Here is a 26,995-nt window from a genome sequence, read left to right on the forward strand (position 1 = left end):
CCCAAGATCACAGTAAATAGTCCAGAAGGTATCTCATAGGCCAATTTCTGCCCTTCACAGATGAGAAAATTGGGGATTTTAAACAACTTGTCTAATATCCCACAGGTGGTAAGCAGTAGAGGCTAGATTTTAACCCATCTCCTCTGACTCTAGACCTCATGCTCTTTCCATTGTATTGAGCCCAAGAAGTACTTACTGAATGTCTGTCTAATCTAGCCTTTGTGCCTGGTGAGCTTGGGAAACTGCAATGGAAGAGAGCTGGAGGGGGATTGTGGTGGTAGAAGTGTGGGAAGCTTTATTTATGACCGAGTATTAAATTTACCTTCCCAACTTCCCTGTTGCTGTGTGGTCTGGGAATGCAGACTCATTTTAAATATTAACTTGACCAAATGATAATTGGGAAGATAAACCTGGTGGGAGAAAAATCCCATGCTAGAGGAGAAAATCTAGCTAGAATATAGATGACTTTGAAATTATCCATCCTCCCAGTCAGTGCCTGGCTATTTTTAGGGAGGGATGAAGCACCTTTAACCCACACTGTTTGCAAGTACATGGACTTCTCCAGACAGTATGAATTCAGTGGCTGAGGTTGGGCAATAAGGGTGTTGCAGTGTCCAAGCCTGGATTTGGTGTCTGGTATATTTGTGAATGTGCTGGCGTGGCTTCAGAGACACTTAGTCTCCTGGGCTGCCGCCCTTTTAGCTCAACAGATTAGGGCTCTCCCAATACTCAGGATGCCAAAGGCTGTCCCTCCTGGATTTAAGTCACACATGGATTGGGCAGCTCTCTCATGGGTTCCATCATGGAAGAGTATACCTCACCCCACCCCCTCGGGGTCAGCTGTCTTTCAAGTATGTGCCCTTTAACACAAGGGAGAGCTAGTATAGGGAGTGGGTGGTTCAGAGCAAGGGTATTTTGTGTGTCTCACTTACTAAAAAAGAATTCTGAGAGTGTGACCCCAGCTGGGGATCAGCTTTGGACACTATTACACGGTGATGAAAAGCATTTTGGTTGTACATAGGGCTGGACAGTTTCACAGACATTCTTTTACAGGTGAAAAAACAGGCAAAGGGTGATAGAAGTGATCACTCAAGTACTCATTCAAGGTCCCCTGTAATAGTGGCAGACCCAACCTGGCTTGGTCCAGGTCTCCTACTGCCCGACAGTTTTTTCTTCACTGATCTGTAAACACCTCATGGGTTCATTGAAATGGTACAGCAAGTCAAATTATCCTCTTCCTCTAAATTTGATAGATGATAGGACATTTTCAGATGTGATAATCCCCAGTGAAGCAGAAAATAAGAAAAAAGAAAAGGGTCCCTTCGTGGCCTCAATGCAAATTTAGATTTTGTTTATTTAAAAAAAAAAAAAAAAAAAAAAAGGAAAGACAGATTAATATGAAAAGAGAGAAAAAAAAAAAAAAGAAAAGAAGGAAAGAAGTTGACTGTTACCCAAAAGAAATGAGCCAGTCTTCAGGAAGAAGATAGGTTAGGAATTGTTAATCTGAAGTTCCTAAGGAGTCTGTGGATAGATTTTGGGGTCCTTGAGTTTAATTGGAGGGAAATTTACATCTCTATTTTCATTACAATTGGTTTCCTTTGTAACGCAATATATTTTGTTTTATGCATTTAAAAACATTCTGAGAAAGAGTTTATGTTTCTCTCCTCTCCTTTCCTTTTCCCTCCCCTCCACTCTCCCCTCCAAGCTTTCTTTTTTGTCCTTTCCTTTTTTTTTCCTTTCCTTTTCTTTCCTTCTTTTCCCCTTCTTCCCCCCCCCCCTGCCCTGAGGCTGGGGTTAAGTGACTTGCCCAGGGTCACACAGCTAGGACGTGTTAAGTGTCTGAGACCAGACACTCAGGTCCTCCTGAATTCAAGGCTGGTGCTCTATCCACTGCGCCACCTAGCTGCCCCCTTTCCCCCTTCTTTTTAAAAATAAAATACTATCTAAATTTACTTTGAGAAATGTAGTGAACAAGAAAAACAATCTTTTCTCATTAGGGAAAATTACTTGGGAAGCCCAATTAAGATTGAAATATTGCTAGATAAATATAGAATCTAAGGTGTTAAGGGAAATTATAAGCAGTGGAGCAGGCATAGGGAGTGTCAGCTCTTTTAGAGTTCTTTGGCCATAAGCCAGGTCACCTTCCCAACCTTATCTTCTGTTTCAGCCAGTCGGTTCTGCTCCCTCTCACCCTCATGCCAGACTTTTGTTATTGTACCTTGGTGGGTTCTGTCCTTAGGGATGTTCTGCCTTCCTTGTCCGTCTTTTCCTTTCCAATAAATAATGTTTTAATAGCTAATTAAATTTTACAAAGTCCTTTGATGCACATTATCTCATTTTATCCTTACCACAACCCAGAAGATGGGTAATGAAAAATGATAAAGTAGGAGACTGAGACCTCAGGTACTAAAAGTGGTTATTCATCGATCAAAAAAGTTAAGTGTTAGGGGCAAGAATGAGACCGCAGGATCCTGTAGGTTTAGATTTAGAAAGAGCTTTAACCTAAACTCTTCTTTGTGCAGGTGAGAAAACAGGCCGGTTAGCAGAAAGGTCACAAGGGTCTTTTCATCTAAATGGGAGAAACATAATTCAAACTCAGACCCCCTGATTCCAAATCTAAAAACTTTCCCCAGATCTCTTCTGGATTTCAGGGCTCTCTTCATTACATCCTTTAAAGCATTTCTCAGATGTTTTGCCCTGAATGAAGTCCATATCTCCCACAATCAACCTTCTTTGGACCTTATGCAGCTCTGGGTTTGGTTGTTTTTTATTTTTGTTTTGATAGAACATTTCCTGGCACAATTCTAAACTCTCTTGGGGGGAAAAAGGTTTTAAGAAACTTCTCATGTATAGTCATTAAAAAAAAAAAAAAAAACCAAGACATTCTTTTGCCCTTCCCTACAAACTATTCCACCGTGCAGAACTACTCTTTGGGGGTAAAGCCCCATTACCTGCTGCTTAACCACCCATTGAGGTACATAAAGATTAGACCTGAGAATTTAGGAATACACACTGACAACCTCCTCTTCTCCCAGCCTTTCCTCTTGATCTGGCTTGGTACAATGGTGTTGGATTTACATTACAAACAACTCCCTAAAGCTTGAAGGGGGTTTTATAGTTGTGAGGCTTCCTGTCTCTTCTTAGGGATCATTAGCAATACAAAGGCATCTGGTCTCGCTCATTCTTAAGCATTTTCCTTTTTCTGCTGGGGGAAAAAAAACCCATGCTTACATTCTCCAAAATTCATTCCCTTCTTGATAGATTTTAGACTGAGTGGGTTGAGGAAATGAACTTGGAGACATAAATGATTAACCTGAATCACAAATGCTATTGCTAATCCTGTGAGGAGTCATCTTCCTGGAGGGCACTTACCCCCACCTCAACCACTTTTTCTTTTAACTTTCTTGAATCTTTTTGTTTTATTTTTTCCTCAATTACATGTAAGCAACATTTTAAATATTTATTTTTGGTTTTTTTCCCCAAATTTTGAGTTCCAAATCTCTTCCTCTTTCCCCTTCTTGAGAAGGCAAGCAATTTGATATAAATAACATGTGAAGTCATGCAAAACATTTCCATGTTAGCCATGTTGCAAAAAAAAAAAAAAAATACAGACCAAATACCTTAAGAATAATAAAGTAAAAAAGTATGTTTCAGTCTGCATTCAGATTCCATACATACTTTCATTTGAAGGTGAGATAATATAGGAAGTCCTTTGATACTGTCTTGGATCATTGTGTTGCTTGGGAATCATCACAGCTTATTATTATTAGCAGATTATCACACCTGATAATCATATAATATTGCTGTTACTATGTATAATCTAATCTTCATTCTTGCTCACTTCACTTTGCATCAGTCCCAGGTTTTTCTGAAAGCATCTTGCTCATTATATCTTATAGCACAATAGTATTGTGTCATAAATCTGTACCACAACTTGTGTAGCCATTCCCCAGTAAATGGGCATCTCCTCCCCTTAGCCACTCTTGATGACACTTTATCATTCTTATCACAGCAATCCCTAGAAGGGGATCTTGGATATTGACATTTCAGAACTCTCTCTGGGTCACTTTGTGTTTCTACTGCATGCATGCAGAAAGATCTCTCTAATTGAAACTGCTCTTTAATGGACTGTATCCAGGAGTGCCATTTGTAGGGTCATTAGGAAGGCTTTATTAAGGAAAGATTGATATCCTAACCCGCAGAGCATCAAGACCTTGGGCTAAGGCCTTCAAGCTGGACTTCCAGGGTCTTGATCTGAATGGTGTGTTTTCCCCCACTGCAGACTTTTTAAGAGAGCAGTGAAGAGCTTGCCTCTGGTAGCAAGCATTGCTCCAAAGTGCCTGTATTGGGGCAGCAGAAAATACAATCAGAAAATTCACCAAAAAGACCCTTTGGAGGCCAACAGTATAATAAGCTAGGTTTTCTGAGGCTAGACTTCAATGGAATCCTCCTAATAGTTTTCACAGAATAATTATTTGTGGTATGTATGAAACTAGATAAATCTCAATAAGACATTAGTTCCTCCCAGAGCCCCTAACATCCCTTAGCCTATCCCCTACTCTCTGGACCTTCTGCACGTAGTTAGTCCCAAATATTTCTTTAATTGAATTTGTTTTACCTACAAGGTAAAGGCCTAAGTTTTGGTTTTTTGCCTATTTATTCTTTATACACAGTTGTAACAAGGTTTTTGTGGGGGTTAGGGGTGTGTTTTTTTTTAAACCTAAATTTCCATATCCTAAAATTAGAAAGTTGGAACAGTTTCTACTTATAGCTTTGATAGCAAGGAAAAAGAAAAACAATTATAGGCAGGCCAAACCAGTTTGTTCAGACTGCTTCAGCACTGATGTTCATAACCATCTCCTGCCTCCTAGAGAAAAGACATGAATAATATTCAATGTCTCCAGTAAAAAGCCAGGGACATATGTGAAACATTGAGATTTCCATCCAAAAAGGTCAGTCTTTGGTTAAAAAATCAAAACCAAAAAAAATGATTTTGGGGAAAAACAACTGTTATTTCAAAGGATTAAATGTCATTCTTTCAGAAAATTCAACATCTCTGTAGAAAACTTTTGTCATTTTTTTTGGGGGGGGGAGAATGAGAACAGCATTTGGGGGAAAGCATCTGAGGGGATCTGGAAATGTCTGTGTTGGAGGGGGCTCTTCTATCCCAAATGCTTTTTTCCTTTGTTGGGGAGGAGCAAATCTAAATCAGGGTCACATAGTTAAGAAACAAACTGCCACAGGGGAGCCTAGGAATGTGCAAGAGGAGGTGGAACTGAAGGTTTTTAGGTTTCTGCCTTCTCCCAGTGGTATCTCTCATTCTAAAGACCTGGGGAAGAATGAACAGTTTCAAGTTAGTGACATATGTGTTTGCCTTCATCTCTGTACACATTGTGTTCTGTTAGGGCATAGATTAGTTTTTCTTTTCTTTTTTTTGGTGGAGTATTTGAAAGGGGACAGTGAGTTGAGGTCCAAGTTTGGGATTTATTGAATCAATTAAAAAGAATTTATTAAAGGCCTATTATGTTACTGGCATTGTGCTAGGTTTTGGAGATCACAGATTTCGAGTTAAAGGGACCTCTGAGGCTATCTCCATCCAACTCCTCATCTTACAAATGAAGGAAAACCAGGACTCAGAGAATAAAGTGAGTTGCCCAATATTAACAACATAGTAAGAGGCAGAGGTAGGATTTGAATTCAGCTTCTTCTATGGTTTTTAGAATCACTTTATTTTTTTTTGGGGGGGGGGGCCTCAAGGTTCTTAGGGTTAAATGATTTGCCAAGTATCACACAGCTAGTAAGTGCCATGTATCTGAGGTCAGATTTGAACTTGAGTCTTATCGACTTCAGGCCCAGTACTCTATCTAGTGCGCCTCTCCTTCTACTCATAACAACATTTTCCTTTGTACTATGTCACACTGACTTGATAAAAAAAAGTCAAAAATCAAATTCCCTTGTCTTTTAATTAAACAACTTCTTGACTTGGATTTGTGGGTTGATTTTAGCACTGTTTGATTCTGTACAGATTTAGTCTGGGTAGAAAACCTATCAAATGATAGAATTGAAGTTTTCAGAGGCAGCAGTGGTCTTGATAGAAGGGATATAAGAAATTATGATACTGTAGAGTATGGATTTTTTAAAAATTAATGCCTTTTGTTTTAATATCACATTTATTTCCAAATACATTCTTTTCTTCCCTTCCCTAGTTATCCTCGTAGTAAGGATTTCTTTTTTTCCCCTCCCTTTGGTATAGAAAGGATTTAAAAGGAAAGAGAGTAAAAGTAGTTTGGAAAATTCCAAACAGTGTATCTGTAAGGGTTGATTGGATGTACAGTATTCAATATCCACAGTTCACCATCTACCCAGTGAAGGGAAAGAGATGCATTTTATTATTTGCATATTAATTTTTAGTAGCTGTTAAAGGGTATATATTTCCAGTTTTTTTGTTTGTTTTGTTTTTTGGTGAGTTTCTTAAATCAAATGTGTGTTTAACCAGAAAAGGCGAGACAAAAGATCAGGAGTTTAAATTTTTTACTTTTCTCTAAAGGGGAAAATGGAAGAAGCTGTGTAATTAGAGAATTTTTTACCCAACATGAGTCCTGGAATAGGAGCCCCATTTATGGGCTGCTAAGTAGCCAGTGGGGCATCTCCAGGTCCTTCTATCAAGATACACTGATAACTCTACCAACCCAAATTTCAATGTCAGAAGAAAGTAACAATATAATGACTCCAGTCTTTTACTCTCTATCCAACAGTAATCATAACTATTGCCATATTTTTCAATTTACAAAGCTCTTTACTTATAACAACCCTGTGAAGTAAGTAGCACAGTTATTGTATTTTCTTGTGTAATATGTAACACCTTCCCACCTCCTTTATTCTCCCAATTCCCACAAGAACTGGCAGGCTGGGTCCCCAGAGGATGGTCCTCTACTCCTCCTGGAGTTTTCTAATACAGCATATTGTTCTTGAGCCCCCATCTGGTCTGCTCCCTACTGATCATCTATTAGCCAATCCAAGTTAATTAGCTTTTAGAAACAAGTATTTACTAAGGTATAATTAATAGGAAGAATACTTGGTACAAAACATTACCCACAAACTGGGGCATACTGTCCTAACATACAAATTCCTTGGGGAGACTAGGCTCAGATTTGAGCACATGTGGCCAACATATAACTCAGTGTTTTTGTTTACTGAAAGGCATTTTCTTCCTTTATGGAATCCTCATACAATTCTCCTGGAATTTATCTTCCTTCTAGAATCTGAGAATCTCCGTCTGTATAGAATCCTTTTTCAGTGTGACCAGTTTGGCCTTAACTTTATTGTGTTTCTCAGCCCCTAAAGTAATAGTAACACTGGCGTTAACCTTTGTTGCTCCAGGGACAATACGGCCAAAAAATGAGTTCATGTCTTTCAGAGTTCACAAGATCCTCCACTGGGGGAGGAAGAGAAATTCAGTCTTAGTTTGGCTTGTTGCTGGAATCCCCTGGTGTAAATATTGGAATCCATGTATATTTATAGGCATAGGTATGTATAGGTATATGTGACATATATCAATATATGTGTATGTCCATATACATATATACATAAAAATGTAGACCAGATATGGATAGATATATATGTTATATATGAATATATGTATGTGTGTGTATATATATATATACTATAATATGTGTGTAGGCATAGGTATATATAGCATATATGAATATATGTGTGTGCCTATATACATATATAATATACATACGCTACATATATATATGAATATATACATGTATGTCTATAGGAGCGATACTTTATATGTGTGTATACATATAGGCATGTATTATATGTGAATAGATTTGTGTGTCTATATACATATATGTGTAGGCAAAGACATGTATAGATATATATGGTATATATGAATATCGCTTATGTGTGTCTATATACATATATACTATATGTGCCTATACATGCCTACCTATATGTATATATGTGTGTATTCCCATCCAGAAGTAAATGATTCACAGCCATCATCTGCTTTCATTCAGTTATCCAAGTACCTCATGCTTCCCAGATTTATGCAGAATTTGCTCATGCCTAATTCACATCTTAGGTTGATTTATTCAGTTAATCTGTGTTCTCTCTGTCCACGTTAAATGTAAACGTTCACCCAAACACACACACGAAGGAATTGTCGCTCAAAGAGGTGATAGATAGAATAAAAGACTGGTAAGTCTTCTAAGCCAGGGACTTCCTCTTGACTGAAACAATGTTTCGTAGTCCTTAGGTTTCTCTCTGTGGATAATGTTTTTATAATAACTTTGTAGATAAATGGTTTTCTTTTGAGCTACTTCAAGTCTGCTTTGTTCACGTAGAGCACGGCCCCTTCTCTGATAAGGGCACGCTGTGCTGGGCGATCCTGTGCCGGAGTCTCCTCTGTCACAAACCAGCTCCAGAGTTCTTACCAAAGACCTTGAGAACTGCCCTTGTATTGCCTTTTCCGAGCACCATGTGAGCGCTTGCCCTGTGGGGGGGGAATAGAATAGTCTTTTTGGCGAGCGGACATCTGGCATTCGAACAATGTGGCCAGCCCCACGAAGTCGTGCTCTCTGTAGCAGATAGAGTTGGAATGCTTGGCTGTTTAATTCGAGGAAGGTACCTCTGTGTCTGGTATCTTATCCCGCCAGGAGATCTTCAGAATCTTCCTGAAACAATTCAAATCCAGTCATTCAGTTTCCTGGTGTGGCGCTGATACACTGTCCAGATTTCACTGACGTACAACCAGGAGGTGAGCACAAAGGCTCTGCACACCTTCAGTGTGATAGGCAGCCCAATAGCTCTCCTCTCCTGCACTGTCCCTGTGGAGCCTCCCAGACACTGAGTTAGCTCCAGTGTCAATGTGGACATTCCTGGAAAGTATACTCCTGCAAGGTAAGTGAACTTATCCTAGTTGGCCTTAACCGATGGTTCCACATGTGGATGATGCACTGGCTGATGGAGCCACCTGCATTTTCTTAGTATTAATTGTTAGATCAAAATTAGCACAAGCAGCAGAGAATTGATCTATACTTCGTTGCATTTTAGCTTCAGAGCCTGCATTGAATGCCCAATTATCTGCAAACTAAAAATCTGCACCAACACTCCCTTCATTTTGCTTATGTTTTATTTTTCTGATCACTTTCACTTCTGAGTATATTCCTCTTCATTCTCCTCCCCAACAATGATACAGTGTAAAAAAGAAAAGGGGAAAAGGATGAAATGATAAACATTAATGCTCTGAATATTTGACCAATATCTCATGAGCAGATAAGACAAGATGGACCTTGGGCTGCAAGAAAAATGGCCAGCAAAGGAGAAAATCCAATTTACCTTCCCTGACTCATCTACTTTCCCTTTTCCTACTTCTTTTTCTAAACATGTGGTAGAGTATTGGAGCTTTCCTTGCCTCCAGGCTAAGGGCGCTGCCTGCTTTCATTTATTTATTTATTTCAGCTTTATGAGCTCATACTTTCTGAAAATCTTGTTGAACTTGTGTGAACTATTTCTCCAGCAGAGCCTGGGTTCAGTGGCCACACCCCCTACTTCCTCTTCCATCTCAAGTAAATTTTACAGCTTTTCTTCTTTTCAGTACCTAGATCAGGACACCGCCTTCATCTGGTCTCAGCTGTTATGATCCTCCCACCTCTCTAAATGCCCTTGTCTTTAGCCCTTGATAATAGAAGAGAGGCAGTAATTTCATAAGTAGTGGAGGCCAGGCCACTGGTCTGTGCATTAAGAAGCTGAGGTCACATCAAAAAAGGGAGTCTAGCAGCACCCAGGGGTGCAGTGGGGATCCTTACCTATCCTCACAATCAGTGTTGATACATCTATCTTTTTTGCCCTCCTCTCCTTGTCCTAGGGTTAAAAGATGGGGGGCGAGGGGAAGAGGGGATTCTGCCTTTCTTAATTGCTTTCCTGGTGTGCCTCTGGAAAATGCAAAAAAGTAATAAAGCCATTTAACTAGACAGTACCATTTTCTGTAAGGCTTCTTGTTTTACAAAGTGGTCTTTAAAATCTTAGATTTCCAGATTTATCTAAAATAGAATTCCATCTAGAAAAGAATGTAGGACTTTTCAGTGTCTTACCTCTGGCCTGCAAGAAGGTAGGTAAACTCTTAGTAAAAAAAAATGCTGAATTTGTATTGGGGTTTGTGTAGATCTGTATTTTGTTCATTTATTTGATCCTTCCTAAAAAATGATGACACTTTGCACTAAATTTGCTTCCCAAGTTGGTATGAGGGGCTTTTGGCTCGAGTTTTGTTTTTTGTTTTTTGTTTTTTTTATTAGGAGGAGAGGTGGAAGAGCATATTGGGTTATTTGGTTTATTATTTGAGTTAATATATGTTTTTCCTTTCAAAAAAGGTTCATCTATTTTGCTTTGAGAAATCAGACATTCCTTTTTTTTTAAATGACTGATGAAAAAAAAATGTAACTTTGATTAAATCTGATTTGACAGAACAAATGTTTTCCAAAGTTTTATTTTTTCAAAATCTCTTACTTGTACTACTCTAAAAAGTGGTTATAGAACTTAAGATGTCTGTAAAAATCATTCACCTTGAATGTGGACACATGCCAGGAATTTTCAATGTTTTCTTATCTATTCTGCAAAGATTGAGTATCTGTTGGCTATAGAGTCCTGTGCTAAGTGCCAAATATACAAATATACTATTGCTATTACTGCTACTACTACTATTATCACTAGTACTGCCACTACTATTACTGCCATTATTACTACTATTACTGTACTACTGCTACTACTGCTTCTATTGCTACTAGTATTATTGTGCTACTACTACTGCTATGTTTCTGCTTCTACTACTATGCCATTACTACTGTACTACTATTACTGTGCTACTGCTACTGCTACTACTAGTACTACTACTACGAATACTTCTACTGCTACTACTACCATTACCACTAGTGCTGTCACTACTATTTCTGCCATCACTACTGTGCTGCTACTACTACTATGCTACTACTACTACTGCTTCTATTGCTACTGGTATTACTGTGCTACTACTGCTGTTAGTACTATGCTTCTGCTACTACTACTACTGCCATTACTACTACTGTTCTACTACTACTACTACTACTGTGCTACTACTATTACTTCTAGTAGTACTGCTATTATTACTCCTGCTACTGTGCTACTGCTACTACTACTACTATATGTTATTTCGTAGATGCATATATATGCTGCATGTTGGATATATTATATATCAAAGGCAGCTAGATGTTGCCACGGAGAGAGCTTTGGCCCTGAGTCAAGAGGACCTGATTTAAATCCAAGCTCAGACACTAGCTGTATGGTCCTGGGCAAGTCACTTAACTGTTCTTTGCCTAAATGTCTTCATCTGTAAAATGAGGATAATAGCATTAGTTACCTTTTAGGGTTACGAGATTTAAGTGAGATAATATTTGCAATTTTGTTGTTATTTTTATTTCCATTTGGGGTTATCTTGGCCAAAATACTGAAATGGTTTGCCATTTTCTTCTCCTGCTCTTTTATAGAGGAGGAAACCAAGGCAAATGGGGTGATGTAACTTGCCCAGAGTCACACAGCTGGTAAGTGTCAGAAGGTCAGATTTTAATTTAGGAAGATCAGTCTTCCCTACTTGATTCACTATTCCCACTGTGCAACTTAGCTGTCCATATGTGTATATGTATTATGTACATATACACACATATGGATGTGTGCACACATTGACATGCATGTATGTGTAAGCATAATACACATGTATTATGTAACTTTAGGCAAAACCTTTATCTGAGTGCTTTAGGGCATTAGAATTTGGCAGAGTTCTGGCCAGAAGTTGGGAGAAGTTGTTGGTTTGGTCCCTATTCCTAACTGTGTGTTTGTATGTATACATAGTTCACTAGTATAGGGATATCCTTATGACAATAAATGCAAAGTGGTAACTACTTTGCAATTTAGAGCCGTGGAGAGTTGGCCAGAGCCCTGGAATTAAATGACTTTCTCTTGTGATCTTTTGGCCAGCATTTCTGTGTGGTGGAACTTGAACTCAGTTCCTGATTTGAACCCAGCTGTTCCAGATTTCCTTTAAGGCTGCCCCAGAGATTTGTCATTTCTTTGCTGCTATTCTTTCTTTGTTGTACCTAGTAATTTGTGTAAACTGGCTTGCCTCAAACCATGCTGGCCATATTCTTTCTTACAGTTCCTTATAGTTGAAAGTACAATAAATTTGCAAGGTTTAGGGGCAAATATGTTTTTAAAGTTGCTTTTCTTAGTTATATTTCATCCTTAGGCAAGGTACATCATGCCTATATTTTAAGACGTGGCCCCCAAATTCTGGCTTTCATTATCTAATGCCAACTTAAAATTAATTCTTATTTTTATCACTGATCACCTTCATTTCCAAACACATTCCTCTTTTCCCAACTCAAGTGAGATATCCCTTGTAGCAAAGACTTAAAAAGAAAGGGAAAGAAAACCAAACTCATTCAGCCAAGTCAGCAAGCCTACCAATCATTGGGGGTCTGGCAGTATTTAGTGTGCCTCACATGTAGTCCCTTACCTCTGCCATATAGACACAGAAGTGCATTTTCTTAATTCTTCTCTGAGGCCAGGAATAATCATTATGACTAGTGGTCCATTTTGAGTTTTATTTCTTTACCTGCCTTTCTTTCCCCATGTCATCTATTTTCCATGATGAAGATAGATGGACCTCCAAAGTTTTTGATTTCTGCTCCAGGCTTCATTATCCTATCAGTACTTTCCAGGCCTCTCTTGTTCTCTGTTGACTAATCTTCACAAGTTGTCTCTTTTTCTCCTTTTTCCCCAATAATGCTAGTGGACATAGCTGGCCGGCACTTTATCCCCTGTGGCACCTCAATGTTCTCATTTGTGTTCTTTGGAAAATAAGTTACTTCTTCTGGAGACAGTCCAGCTCAGGCTACTAGAGGAGAAGCCCTATACAGAGAATAGTAGTGGAAGGAATGTTAGATTTGGAAGCAAAGTTGCTGAGTGTAAATTACAGTTCTGCCCCTTACTATCTGTGCTCTGTGAGTGTGGACAATTCCCGGTCTTTGGACCTTTTTCCTTCAGCCTTCCTAGTTTCCACCTGTAGCCATGAGGGCTATAATTCTATTGACCTCTATGTCCTTTCCACTTATAAATCTATGATTCTGTGGTATTTAAAGATCAAAATGAGCCTAATTTTTCAGTAAATTGTTTTTTTCCCTCCTGAGGCAATTGGGGTTAAATGACTTGCCTAAGGTCACACAGCCAGTACTCTTCTGAGGCTAGATTTGAACTCAAGAAGATGAGTCCTTCTGATTCCAAGCCTGGTACTCTATGAAATGCATTACCTAGCTGTCCCTTGTAACTATGACCAGATAACTTTACCAACCTTTAAGTCCTTTGCACTTCAATTGTGGCATTCAGAGATTAAAATGAGTCTGATTTTCAATAAATTGTTTTTGAAGTGATTTAATTACCAACTTTTTATAGTGCCTGGCAGATACAGTAGATATTTAATAAAAAGAACAACAGTAAAAAATAATAATAGGCACTTAGTAATCAATATCTGCTTATTGATTTTGAAAACAGTTTGGTCTTGACACTAAAATCCATAGAGTGCCATAATCAAAGCTAGGGAGAGTAAATCACTTTTTAATATAATAATATATAATAATAATAATATAATATTAATACATAATAATAAATGATAGCTTTTTATTTTAAAAATATGTGCAAAAGTAGTTTTTTAATATTCACCCTTGCAAAACCTCGTGTTCCAAATTTTTTCTCCCTCTCTTCCCTTCCCTCCCAGACAGCAAGTAATCCAATATATCTTAAACCTGTGCAAGTGAATTACATTTGTTTAAATTAAAAAAAAAAAAAAAAAAAAAAAAAAAAAGATTTTGCAGTTCTTTGTGACAGGTTGGTTTAAATTTCTCTTACTTTCAGGTATAGACATAGTCCTAAGATCCTCTACCTTAATTGGACTGCCTTTGGAGGATTTTGTTCAGTTTGCGCATTACATTTTAGGAAAGATTGACCAATTGAAGCATGCCCAGGAAGGGCAACCAGGATGTTTAGGAAACAGAAAACCAAGCCTTTCAAATGCATGATTTGAAGGAACTGAATGGGAGAACTCCTTGCCCCCCTTTGCCATAATTGTTGTCTTAATAAGTATTTAAAGAAGTGTTCTATGGCAGAGACTTGTTTTCTTGGGGACAGAGGGCATTACTAATGACATTGGGCAAATAAGATCTTTGGGCCTCAGTTTTCTTATCTGTAAAATTAGATCAAACTAACGAGATGGTCCCAGAGATCCCTTTCAGCTTGAATTCTAGAATCCTATGAATAATTTCCTGAGGATCCGAGCTATCCAAAATGTTGCAGGCAGTTGCATCTTGAGGTGAAATTAGGGCTTCTTCCCCCTTAAGGCTTTCCAACAAAAGGTTATATGACCACTTGTCAGAGTGTTTTGTCGAAGAGATTCATGGGCAGCTACCAGTTGGATGGCATATCCCCTTTCTCTCACTCTGAGCTCCTCACATTAGTGTCAATGGTTTGGCCCCAGCTTTTGCCCGCAGCCGCAACCGCCTGCCTGAGTTCCCAATAGGTAATTTATGGTGTGAGAGCTTGGCCATGTGCTGAGCTGCAGGCTTGCTCTGAGGAAGGCCTCTTTGTGCACAGGCTCATTTGCCAGACCCTGTTTACATAAGGGCTCTCTGTGAGGTAGGGGGAAAACAGACCGACAGTCAGCCTGAGAGTCTGTTTTACACACCAATTAATCCTGGAACATGCCAGACTGACTAAGACACCACAAGATCACGGGAAAAGAGGTTTCAGATTTTATTAAATCTATACTCAATAGAGTGACATTTATTTTTAGAAATATTGGTGGGGGTATCTGTGAAGAATTATGTGCACTAGATATATCCAATGTGTTTTCTTATTTAAATAATTCCTTACACCTAGCCTGACTTTGTAAAAAGATCAGCTGAGTCAGAGTAACTGGGTTCCCTTTCTTCTGCCACCCCACCCCCCAACTTGAGGAAGGCAGTTAACTTCATGTTCTAATTTGTCAATATATTTCCTAAAATATTCCCCCAGAACTGAACAAAACTCTCTAAAGACAGTCCAGTCAAGGTAAAGGACTTCAGGGTTAAATCTATACCTGAAAGTAAAGGAAGTTCAAACCAACCTGTCACAAAGAAAAGCAAAATCCTCCTCCTCCTCTTGTTCTTTTTTTTTTTTTCTTTACAGATATGATTCACACTCCCCAGCTTTAGTTTCCTCAAGATTAAAAGGAGAGGGCTGGGTTTCTTCTAGCACCTTATTTATGAGTTCCATGAATGTTATACACTAGAGCAAACCTTAACAGATAATCTACTCTAACCCTTCTGTACGGCTTGAGGTAATTGAGGCTTAGAATGGAGCAACAGATTTATTCATGGTTACATAGGAAGGATTCTAACTCTACTCTCCTGGGTCTGGTTCAGTATTTTTCACCATGTTGCTGTCAGGTTCCAAGGGTTTGAATTTATCTTAATTTTAACATTACTAACCACTTTTTTGGGATGATTGATCAAATCACATATTCATTGTCAGAGTTGTGCCCTTTGTAAACTGGGAATAAACCCTATTCCTCCCTTCTCACAAGTAGCTATTGTGGAGATAGACAGATTCACAATATTTTGTGTTTGTTATGATTAGTTGTTAATATTTATATAGCACCTACTATGTGCCAGGCTAAGTACTTTATAATTATTATCTCATTTGGTTCTCACTACAACTCTGGGAGGTTAGTGCTATTATCTCCAATTTACAGATAAGGAAACTGAGATAAATGAAGGTTAAGTGACTTGCTCAGAATCACATGGCTAATAATTATTTGGGTCCAATTTTGAATTCAGGTCTTCCTTACTCCAGGCCCAGTACCCTCTATCCACTGCACTGCTTAGTGCCAATCTATGTCATTTTTGGTGTAGGCAATTTGTTCAGTCATTTTTCATGATCTGATTTGGAGTGTTCTTGACAAAGATGCTGGAATGCCATTTTTTTCTCAGCTCATTTTGCAGATGAGAAAAATGAGGCAAACACATCTAAGTGAGACATACATACTATACACTAGGTATTACCCAGGTACTATGAGTATAGTGAGAAAAATGATGTAATTCTGCCCTTAAGCAGCTTGAATTCTACTCTTCACCTTGCATTGGCTCATTGGAAGGACAAAGAATGGATTTGGAATCAGGGTTCTAATCTCATTACTACTGTTAGCCATCAGGGTAGCTGCTCTGGCTTTGCTTTGGGTTGTATAATCTCCATGGACTCTTAATTCTAAATCCCCATTTTCCCATGGAAAGGGAGGGAAGTAATAGAATAGCTGTTTAGGGTAGGGATGGGGGAGGCTGGCTAGCCAAAAGCAGCCTTTGTTCACCAGAATATGTAATAGGATTAACAAATCTTTGTGCTGAAAAATTAAGGCCTGTTTGAATCAAAGTACAAAAGTTAAATTTAAAACCAACATCCTGGTATGGTGCTAAAGAAGTTTAATAAAGACTAGATTTTATACATCCTAGGCTCTTTTTTTTTTTTTTTTTTTTTTTTTTTTTTTTTGCTGATGAATCCATACTAGGGTGAATCCATATTAGGGATTAAATCATCAGAACATTTCATAGATCATCTATTTTGAATTGAAAAAAGATTTTAGAAATTATCCTTAAACACAAGATTTTGCAAAAGGTCAATGTTGAAAAATTGTTCAAGCATATGTTTTGAAAATAAAAAGCTTTATCTCGTAATCTGCTGTGCAGATGGCAATGCTTTTTTTTTCTTTTTCGTATTAAAATTGTAAATAAATAAATAAATTTGAAAAATAAATAAAAACAAAAAAGAACTAAAAAAAAAAAAATAAAAAGCTTTAGTTAAAAAAAAAAAAAAAAAAGAAAGAAATTATCCGTAGTCAAACCTTTTTATTTTATAGATAGGTCAAATGCCTTGTCCAAGGTCACACGGACAGTAAGTTGACTAGACAAGATTCGAACCCAGATTCTCAGTTTCACCTTGAAACCAAGCTGCATTGCCTCCCAATGAAGTTTTGAGTTCTACCTTTCCAAGTGACCTCTAGTACTCCAAGTGAATATTAGAGAGGCAGCATGAATCTACAGAACCCTGAGGTCTCAAGGACTTCAGAGGTTGACTGCTGTCTAAACTTCATTGCCAGTACAAGTAGAGTAGATCAAGAACTGGGCTTGGAGTCAAATTTGGCCTCAGGCATTTACTTGCTCCCAAAGACACCGGGCAAGAAGTCATTTAACCTTGATTTGCCTCAGCTTTTTCAATTGTAAAGCAAGGATAATAAAAGCACCTATCTTTGGGGGTGGTTATGAAGATCAGATGAGATAATAATATCTGTAAAGTGCTTATCGCCCTGCCTGGCACAAAGCAGGTGCTATTTAAATTTTCTTTCCTTCTTTCCTTCTCACTAATATCCCTAACAAGTAGTCACTTCAACTTCTGCTAGAGTTAGTCTGTTGCTCTCCTTTCACTCCCTATAGTCAGAGAACTTGGGTTGTTTTTGGATTGCATCGATGGTTGTGCTCTCTTTTATGATGAGAATTAATGTTCCCCAAACCTGAATCTTTAAAGACCCTTGAATTCTGCCAACCAAAACCAATAATTTTAATGAGAATAGTCTTATTTCTTATCAATTCTAGATGAAGAGGAAATTTTTTTTTACTGATGGGCAAATAGATACCTAATATCTTTCATGTTCTTGGTTAGGCCTTAATAGTTCAAAGAGGTTGTTATTTTATATAAAAACAAAACCACAGGAGAGGCAATATATAGGAGTAGTATAGTATGATGAGGAAAGCATTGGACTTGGGATCCAGTTCTTTATGGGATGGGTTCAAATCTTAATGCTGTCATCTGTGGAGTGATTTCTGGCTAGACTCATAAAAAACTCTGAGCCTTATTTCTATAAAATGGTCCTAATAGTACTTAAATTCACCTGGTGTATATATGCAAAATAAAATTATCAATATTCTGCATGGTGCAGCAGGATCTAATTAAAATATAATGGGGAAGTTTTAATAAAAAAAATTTACAGTTTAATATAAGTAATGTTAACATGATTTTCTAAGTCAATATGCATCCTTCAGGATTCTTTTAGTAAGGTTTAGTGGTCTGGTCCCCTTTTTGTTTGAGTTTTATATCACTGACTAAAAGCACCATTAAAAAAAAATGGAAACAGACATTTTTAAATCTATGTGGAACTGATTCTTTATCAAGGGCCAGAGAAATCCACTACTGATATTGTTAGTCACTTGGGGATTGACCAACCTTTGAAGAGATCACACCTTTCCATCTTTTTTTTTTTTTTTTTGATAGACAACTTTCCAAATGTTCTTCTTGGCAGGAGGAATGGTTGAACTACCTGTATGTGATAGATCTCTTTCTCTTTCTCAGAAAGTTCAAGGTTATCCATTTGGGCCAGAGGGAAGCATTTTGTTCCTCCAGGTGCTCCTTGTTATTTGGGGGTTGTGAGAGCTGATGTTGCTCCATCTGTTTAATGACAAAAAAGAAATAAAAGATCTGTAAAGTTCTGTTAGAGTAGTACCAGGGCTAGAAAATGTCCCATTTTTAAGTTTGCTGAAGGAGCAAGGAGAGCTTGAAGGGATGGCCCTGTCCTTTATATTGCTGCTGTGTCATGAGCCAGGTCTCAATTTAGAGACAGACAACTGGCCATCTATGCAGACTGCCTTATGTCCCCAGAAGATTGGATTTTGTTTTTAACATCTGATGTTAAAGATCAGCATGCATCAAATTCCTCAATATTTAGTATTTTCCTTTGAGGCAACCCCCTCCCCTCCTTGCCAAAAAAAGGATGACCCAGTTGGTGTGGACTATATTAGTAGGTCACATTACCATGGCCAGAGCTTAAGACATTCCTTTGGTATTGAGGGTGGAAATAACAAATGAAGTCCTTTGTCCCTTGCTGAACTTATCTCTAGTTAAGGAAAGTGTGAGCTCATAATATGAGCAAGTGTAAACTGAGCATGTAAAGAATTTCATCGTGTCCTGAATTGAGCAGTAGATTTGGAGATAAAAGTTCTGTTTGTCTCTCCTACATGAACTTAACTGGGCAAGTCTTTTATTAGCTTATAAGCCTCTGTTTCCTTATCTGTTAAATGGGTATTCTAATTCCTGATATGTCCACCTTCCTAGAGTTTTGTGTGGATGCATTAAGATGGTGCTCATAAAACTACTTTGGGGAAACTGGTTTGCTAGGTTGCTAGTGTTTGTTCATTCAGCAAATATTTATGGAAGTGTTTTATTTAAAAAGTGATAAGAAAAGAAGTTGTGGGTTGAGTGTTTCAAGAAAAAAAAAGTCCACTGGTAATGAACAGATTTCTTTGGATAGCAGTAGAATGTAAACTTTGGGGGTGGGAGGGAGGGTGAGAGTAGAGAAAGTCTTTTATTTTTTTTTTTCATTTTCTGAGTCTCGAACTGTATGTACCCATGGTGTTCTACTTATCAGATGCTTATTGAATTGACTTTTGACATTTGTAGGGTAGAGACTAGACATTTGACTGAATGAATGAATAGAAAAACAATTAATAAGCCTATAAATTTTGTCAAATACTGAGTACTTTGGATAAAAACACAAAAAGCAAAAAATAGTCCCTTTTTACCTTCAAAAGGAGTTCTGGGAGGGGTACTTTGATTGAAAAAAATGACGAATGGGGAACTAGTAATGAGGAAAGTTCTGTGAATTAAAAAAAAAATTATATCTATATTTCATTATGTGGGTTTCCCTTTTAATCCTGTACATTTTATTGTATGCATTTAAAAACAATTCTGAGGAGTTCCATGGCTTCATCAGACTGCCCAAGGGGTCTTTGACTTTAAAAAAAAAAGTTTAAGAACCGGGTTCTAAGATAACACTTTTGTTTCACGGCAGATAAAATTTAGAAGTAGTAATTTTGTGGCTTGCCAAAAACTACCCAGAAGAGAGGCACGTTTTCTTCCCAGAGAGTGAGTTGAGTAAATTTGCCCTTGGCTTAACAGACAGAAAAGGAAATTAATTCCATTGTCATTTTCAGAAAAATAAATTGCCTTGTTGTAATTTAAAACTGGTCCTAACTACTGCTCCTTCAGTCCTGCAAGGCTCTATGTGTTAACCATTCATTTTCCATCTAGCCTTGGGTATTTTTGGTTTTGTTTTTAATTTTTTTTAAACCAGTTTATTACTGTTTGGGGAGGAAGGGTGGCTGAGAAAAGGAAGTCTGGGTTATCTGCACATTTTGTCTGAAGTCTCTAACTCTAGCTAGTTTCTGATATATTACAGAGGCTTGTGGCTAGTCTTACTTCAGGTCCTTAGGATAACCCATGGACCTAACTAAGCTTGCCTGGGTGAACAATGGAACTGCTGACCTGGCGTAAGAGAGGCCCCGGTGCTTCTGAGCTGCTCTGGAGGCTGGAGGGGCACCCCGAGCCAGGTGTTTCACTCTCCCTGCAGCTGGGCCGTCTGTGGGAGCAGGTGGAGGCATTCTGTAGAGTCAGCAGAGCACAGCTGGGAAGAGTTTATGGGGAAGTGCAAATTCACCACTTCCCAGGGGCCAACCTAGCCCCAGAGTGCAAGCACATCTGATTCCAGGCTGATTTTACCCTTACACAGGTGTTGCCTCCAGCCAGGACTATCAGCGGGCAAAAAAAAAGGTGTGTGTCAGCTGCTTGTTCTCAGAGTGGTAGTTGAGAAACAGCACTGAAAGAAACTCAGTTTTTCTAACTTGCCTCAAGTTCTTGAAGAAAAAGTTTCACCTGCATCCTGCAGTCAGCCTTTCTGAGCACTGCCTATGGCAGTCAAGCCAATAAGGATTTATTTTATTAAATGCCTGATATGTGCAAGGCACTAGGGATACAAGTTAAGGCAGAAACCAGTCCCTACTCCCAAGGAGCTCACAGCTTAATTGGGAGAGACAACATGCAAAATAATGCTGTACAAACAAACTATGCACTGGATAAATTGGAGATAATTAACAGAAGACACTAGCAGTAAGAGAATTTGAGAAAGGTTTGTTTTTGTTTTGTTTTTTAAACAGGAGTTGGGGGTTTAGTTAGGACTGGAAAGAGGCCAGAATGCTGGGTTGCAGAAGGACAGACAGAATTCCAGGTGTAGGGAAAGACAGTGAAATGAAGTCAGAGATGGAGTGCCATGTGTGAAGGAGGTCAGTGTCATTGGATTGCATAGTGGGGGGATGAGAGGGAGGTATTGGAGAGGAGTGTGTAAAGTGACTGAAAAGTAGGAAGGGGTCAGCTTGCTTAAAAAAAATGCCAGAGAAGAGAATTTTCAAATTTGATCCTGGAGGTAATGGGGAGACACTGTAATTTATTGAATAGGAATGGAAAGAAAATAAATAAAGGGAAGGGAATAAATATGTGTGTGTAAGATACAGACACACACACACACACACACACACACACACACACACACACATACACATACACACAGACTACTATATGCCAGGCACTGTACTGAACATTTTTTTAAATAAAAAAATATTTTATTTGATACTTACTGAGAATATAGTAATGCCCTCCACAGTGTTAAGGAAATTAGGAAGAGGGAAATGCTTGTGGGAAAGGAAATGTAATGAGCTCAATTTTGGATATCAGTTTAAGATGTGATTCTAGACATTAAGAAAATGGTTAGGGTTTGGGTAAGTAGATTTGAGAATTATCAGCATAGAGATGATTGATGTGAAAGTAAAATAATACTAAGGGAGAAGAAAAGAAGGCCCAGAGAAGAACTTTGGGGGACATTTGTGATTAGTGAGAAGGATCTGGATGAAGATCTAATAAAGGAGCCTGAGAAGGAGCTGTCAGACTGGAAGGAAGAGAATCTAGAGAGAACATTGTCTTGAAAATCTTAAGAGAATATCAAGAGAATTGAAATTAAAGCAAAATGAGGCATAAAGCTCCTAGCAAATTGTTTGCAAAGTTTGACTTGCCAGGAAACAGGATCTCAACCTGAGAGCCTTAGCAAGCTGAGAGCCTGAAGAGAGCTGACAGATCATTTTTTTATGGACTAAAAGAGGGGTATCCAAAAAACAGAAGGCAACAATCATAGATGCAGAAAATGGTTACGGAGTCAGAAGCATCATAGATGTGAGGGATGATCTGACCCACTGAAAATTTGAAATGCAGAACTAGCAAGAACCTCTCTTTCCATCTTGTTGCTAGGGAAAGCTCATTGGTGGTGTCCACTGGCATGGCTAGTTAGTATCATGGTGATAACAGATCAGACTTTTTTGAAGGATAGTATTGCAGAGATAGCTGGCATCTTTCTGCATCCTTCAAGGATAACAGATTTCTTTGACACAAAAATAGAACAGTGATTAACAGGAAAACTGAACCTCTAAACTTAAATCAGAGACAATAAGTAATTGACAGGAAAGCTGAACTTGTAGACAAATGAAACATGATTTACATAGTTATACAAAATTTTATAGTGACCAAAATGAAATCAGTTGCAGAACAGAATTAATTTGATTTTTCTCAATTTTCAGAAATGATCAACAGGCTAAGGATTGAGATAAGGCCTGTTCGATTTGTTTAGAGATCATTGGTTACTCCAGAGAATTGCAGTTTCAGTTGAATGATATAGTTAAGACCAGATTGTGAAGAGTTAAGAAAGTGAGAGGAAAGAAAATGAAGGCACCAATTATAGATGGCCTTCTCAAAGATTTTAGCTATGAAAGGGAGAAGATATAATGTTACTTAGACAGGATAGATTAAAGGTTAATTGAGGCTTGGGAGATATGGACATATTTGTAGGCAGTAGAGAAATAGCTAGTACATAGGGAAAGATTAAAATATAGTAAGGATGGAGATGATAAGAGAATGCACTCTTCTAGAAAAAAGCAAATGGAATGGGATTACTTCTGCATATGGAAGGATCTGACTTGGCAAGGAGCTACCTCCTCATTTCAGAGCAGGGTGAAGGAGAAGATTATAAGGGGAAGCCTGGCACCTGAGATATGTGAATGAAGAGAAAAGAAGAGGAAGTTTTCAATGAATTGTTCAAATTTTTTCACTGAAATATGAGGCAGGGCCTTCAGTTGAGAGTGGAGGGAGGGAAGGATATGGAAGAAAAGGATGAAAGAATTGGAAATGACATTCAGGGGAGTGGGAGAGTGAATCAATTTAGAGAAGGTATAAAAGGATTGCTTCCGTGAGGATCCAGTTGGGATTATGTAACATAAATTTGTAGTGGACCCAATCAGCATGACTTTGTAATTTTGTTCAACTTTCCTTTAAAAAAAAAAACAAAACAGTTCTGGGTTGAAGGCTTCTATTTTTATTTTATTTTATTTTGGAGATATTTAAGTGACTCGCCCAGGGTCACACTACTAGTATGTATTTAAGATAGGATTTAAACTTCTCCGACTCCAGGGCTGGTGCTCTTATCATCTTGTCATCTGGTTGCCCCAATATGTTGAGAGTTTTTGTTTTTTTTAATTCATTCATTCCTTCCTTTAGACATGAGTAGGAGCAAAGGCAGCAGCACATGGTGGGAATGATCCAAGGCAGATTTTTGGCAGGTCAAGATCAGCTGTAGGAAAAAGTCTAAGGGACTGATGAAAACAGGGCAGTGTAGAATTCAATTAGGGTCATAGATTTAGAGTGGGAAGGGACCTTAGAGATCATCCTGTTCAGTCCCTTCTTTATACATGAGGAAACTGAGTCTCTCAGAGGTAAAGTCATTCCTTCTAAAATCCTAGATTTTTAAAATCAGAACTCTTTTATTTTTTTTTTATTTTTTAAGAACCTTTTCTGTAAGAACTTTTTCTTCCCTTTATGGGAGGTGACAAGTCCTTCTCCAATAGGAATGAAGATGGTCCAGCCCTGTTTTGGAGAATAAGGCTCCTTCCCCATTTTGGTGTCCTAGGCTCCTTGGGAAGTCCAATAATCTAATGGCCTCTGTCTCAGAATAATGTTTTTTGTTTTTTTGTTTGTTTTTTAATCATAGCTTTTTATTTACAAAACATATGCATAGATAATTTTTCAACATTGACCCTTGCAAAACCTTGTGTTCCAAATTTTCCCCTCCTCCCCACATCCCCCCCAGATGGCTGATAGTTCAATACATGTTAAATATGTTAAAGTATATGTTAAATGCAATATACATATACATATTGATACAGTTATCTTGCTGCACAAGAAAAATCGGATCTAGAAAGAAAAAAAAAATCTGAGATGGAAAACAAAAATACAAGCAAACAGTAACAGAAAGAGTGGAAATGCTATGTTGTGGTCCACACTCAGTTCCCATGGTCCTCTCTCTGGGTGTAGCTGGTTTTCTTTATTATTGAACAATTGGAACTGGTCTGAATCATCTCATTGTTGAAGAGCCATGTCCATCTTGTTGTTTCCCTGTATACACAATGATCTCCTGGTTCTGCTTATTTCACTCAGCATCAGTTTATGTAAGTCTCTCTAAGCCTCTCTGAGTTCTTCCTGCTGGTCATTTCTTACAGAACAATAACATTCCATAACACAGAATAATGTTTTTAAATGCATAAAATAAAATGTGTAGGATTATAAAGGAAACTATGTTGAAATGTAGTTATTTAAAAATGTTTTAAAAAACAATTTCATGGATACTAAGTTAAGAATCCTTGCTGAAGAAATAATTGACTCTTTTTTTTTTTTTCCTGAAGCTGGGGTTAAGTGACTTGCCCAGGGTCACACAGCTAGGACGTGTTAAGTGTCTGAGATCAGATTTGAACTCGGGCCCTCCTGAATTCAGGGCTGGTGCTCTAACCACTGCACCACCTAGCTGCCCCGAGATAATTGACTCTTGTATTATCCATGAGCAGATTATTATCTATAAATCTTAGTACCAGGCTACTTGCTTCTCCTCCCTCCCCTTCTCCCTCTCTCCACCCCGTCCCTTCTCTCGGTCCCAAGCACCAAACAAGATCTCATTTCCCTTTGGTGTGTGCTTAGGAAAGTCAGCCTATTTTAATATGAACCCAAAAGACATTTCAGGTGCATTAGTTTGGCTTCTATCCCAAAACAACTCCAAACAGCTTCAGGTCACTGATAGCTGCCTTTGAGGCAGATCATTGCACTAATTATCTGTCCCATCGTTATCCATTGTATTCCTGGAAAAATGCTGTTTCAAATACATGGAAGGCTAGAAACCTGAACAGTATTTACTAGTTGCTCAGGTTGCTTGCATTAGAACCTATGCCTTAGAAAAACTTACCTTGGCATCCATCTCCTAACTGAACATTTTCCACTGGCCGACCCCTGTGCCTGCAACTCTCCTCCTCATCTTCTGGCTTTTCAGTTTTCCTTCAAATCTCAGCAGAAGTGCCCTTTTGCAAGATGCCTTTCCAGTCCCCTAAGTCTGAAACCTTCCAAGACCACTTCCACCAAGACCCTATCTATGCCATGTTTGGCCATAATCGTGGGTTGTTTTCCTTGAGAAGGGAATGCTTTTTGCCTTTCTTTGTATCCCCAATGCTAGCTGACTGATCTGAAGAGGTGTTGTCTAATAGTATCATAATATGATATTCTGGTATATGGGACAATACTGGTAAATAATGAAATTCTCTGGTAGAAGGAACAGTCAATAACCGGCCTGCCTTATAAAGGACAGGTTTTGTCTGGTTAAACTAATCTCCTTTGATGAGTATTAGGAACAATAAATATAATCTAGTTTGACTTTAACAAATCTTTTAATTCTGCGTATTGGTGATGGATTGGGAATATTTGTCACCCAACCCATCTTGCTCTTGGGGAGGGAGAAAGTACACCTCCCTGGTGAATGCAGAGCTTTTGCCAATAAGTAATAGGAGTCTGGGGGGGTTACGGAGGGGACCGGAATGAGGTGGCCCTGGGGGGCTAGTTCTGCTTTCCGGAGTTGTGATGTTTTTGTGACCTGGATGATGAAAGCAAGACTGGGTTATCTGGGTTTACAGGTGGCCCTGAGTTTGGGGCAGGTGCCAGGGCAGGATTCAGTTAGTAGTCAAAATGACCTTGATAGGTTTGAGAAGAGGCCGGAATAAGAGGCAGTTAGGCTAAATGTGCCCAAAGAGAAGGGACCAGAAGTAGAACTGGGACGGCCCTGCCGCTAAGCAGATAAGGTATGAGCATATAGTGGGAGAGAGTGAAGATTGAGGGGGTCCACGCCGTAGATGGGAATCAACCACCTGAGTGCAGTGCTGTTTGGGAAGTACTGTAGTCATATTTCTGAGATGTGTGTAAGTAAAAGCACAGAAGAAGCAGGAGGGCAGTCTCTGGTTAAACTTCAGGCTACCAAGAACCCCAAATCCTGATAACCTCTTAGGGTTGTTTTGCTGCACCAGTGGAGGAATTCTGGCATTTCTTGTTTGTGTTAAAAAAATAAATCATCAAACCTTTTCCATATGGCTGCAAATTAAAATTCCTAAAGCACAGGTCTCCCTTGCAAGAGGCCTCTCTGGCTCCCTATGGCATTTAAAACCCTTCAGATTTCTTCAGATTTCCTTTCCCAACTTTATTATGCGGTACTTCTCTTCCCTCAGGGTTTTTGCTGTTCAGTAATTTCCGTTTTTTTTCTGACTCTTTGTGATCTCATTTGGGGTTTTCTTGCCATTCTTTCTCCAGTTAATTTTAGAGCTGAGGAAACTGAGGTAAATAGGGTTAAGTGATTTCCCCAGAATCACACAGCTATTATGTGTCTGAGGGCAAATTTGAACTCAGGTGTTCCGGGCTGCAGGCCAGGTGCTTATCTACTATGCTACTTAGCTGCTGCCCTAATATTTAGGGCTATCTAAAAGTGGAATGGCTGCCTCCTGAGGTAGTGGAAGTCCCCACCACCAGAAGGCTTTAGCAGTGAGTGATGGATGACTTTTGGGGGGTGATGTATAATGATCTCCTGGTTCTGCTTATTTCACTTAACATCAGTTCGCACATTCTTGCTCTTACTGTGTACAATGTATTC

The 26,995-nt window shown here is 38.6% G+C and overlaps 1 protein-coding gene across 4 annotated transcripts in view; it reads left to right on the forward strand.

The window, feature by feature from the left end:
- The window catches only part of CBFA2T2 (CBFA2/RUNX1 partner transcriptional co-repressor 2), a 159,317-nt gene that overhangs the window by 8,287 nt on the left and 124,035 nt on the right, over nucleotides 1–26,995 (forward strand). Inside the window, exon 1 of one of the 4 annotated variants that reach the window (XM_074292402.1) lies at nucleotides 16,592–26,886. The exons of the other annotated variants lie outside the window; for them this stretch is intronic. The gene's annotated coding sequence lies outside the window, so the exon portion shown is untranslated. Of the gene's footprint in view, nucleotides 1–16,591; nucleotides 26,887–26,995 lie in introns of those variants that run through there. 4 annotated transcript variants of the gene reach the window in all.

The sequence above is a fragment of the Sminthopsis crassicaudata genome, chromosome 2 (assembly GCF_048593235.1).
Source record: "Sminthopsis crassicaudata isolate SCR6 chromosome 2, ASM4859323v1, whole genome shotgun sequence".
Taxonomy (NCBI): Eukaryota; Metazoa; Chordata; class Mammalia; order Dasyuromorphia; family Dasyuridae; genus Sminthopsis; species Sminthopsis crassicaudata.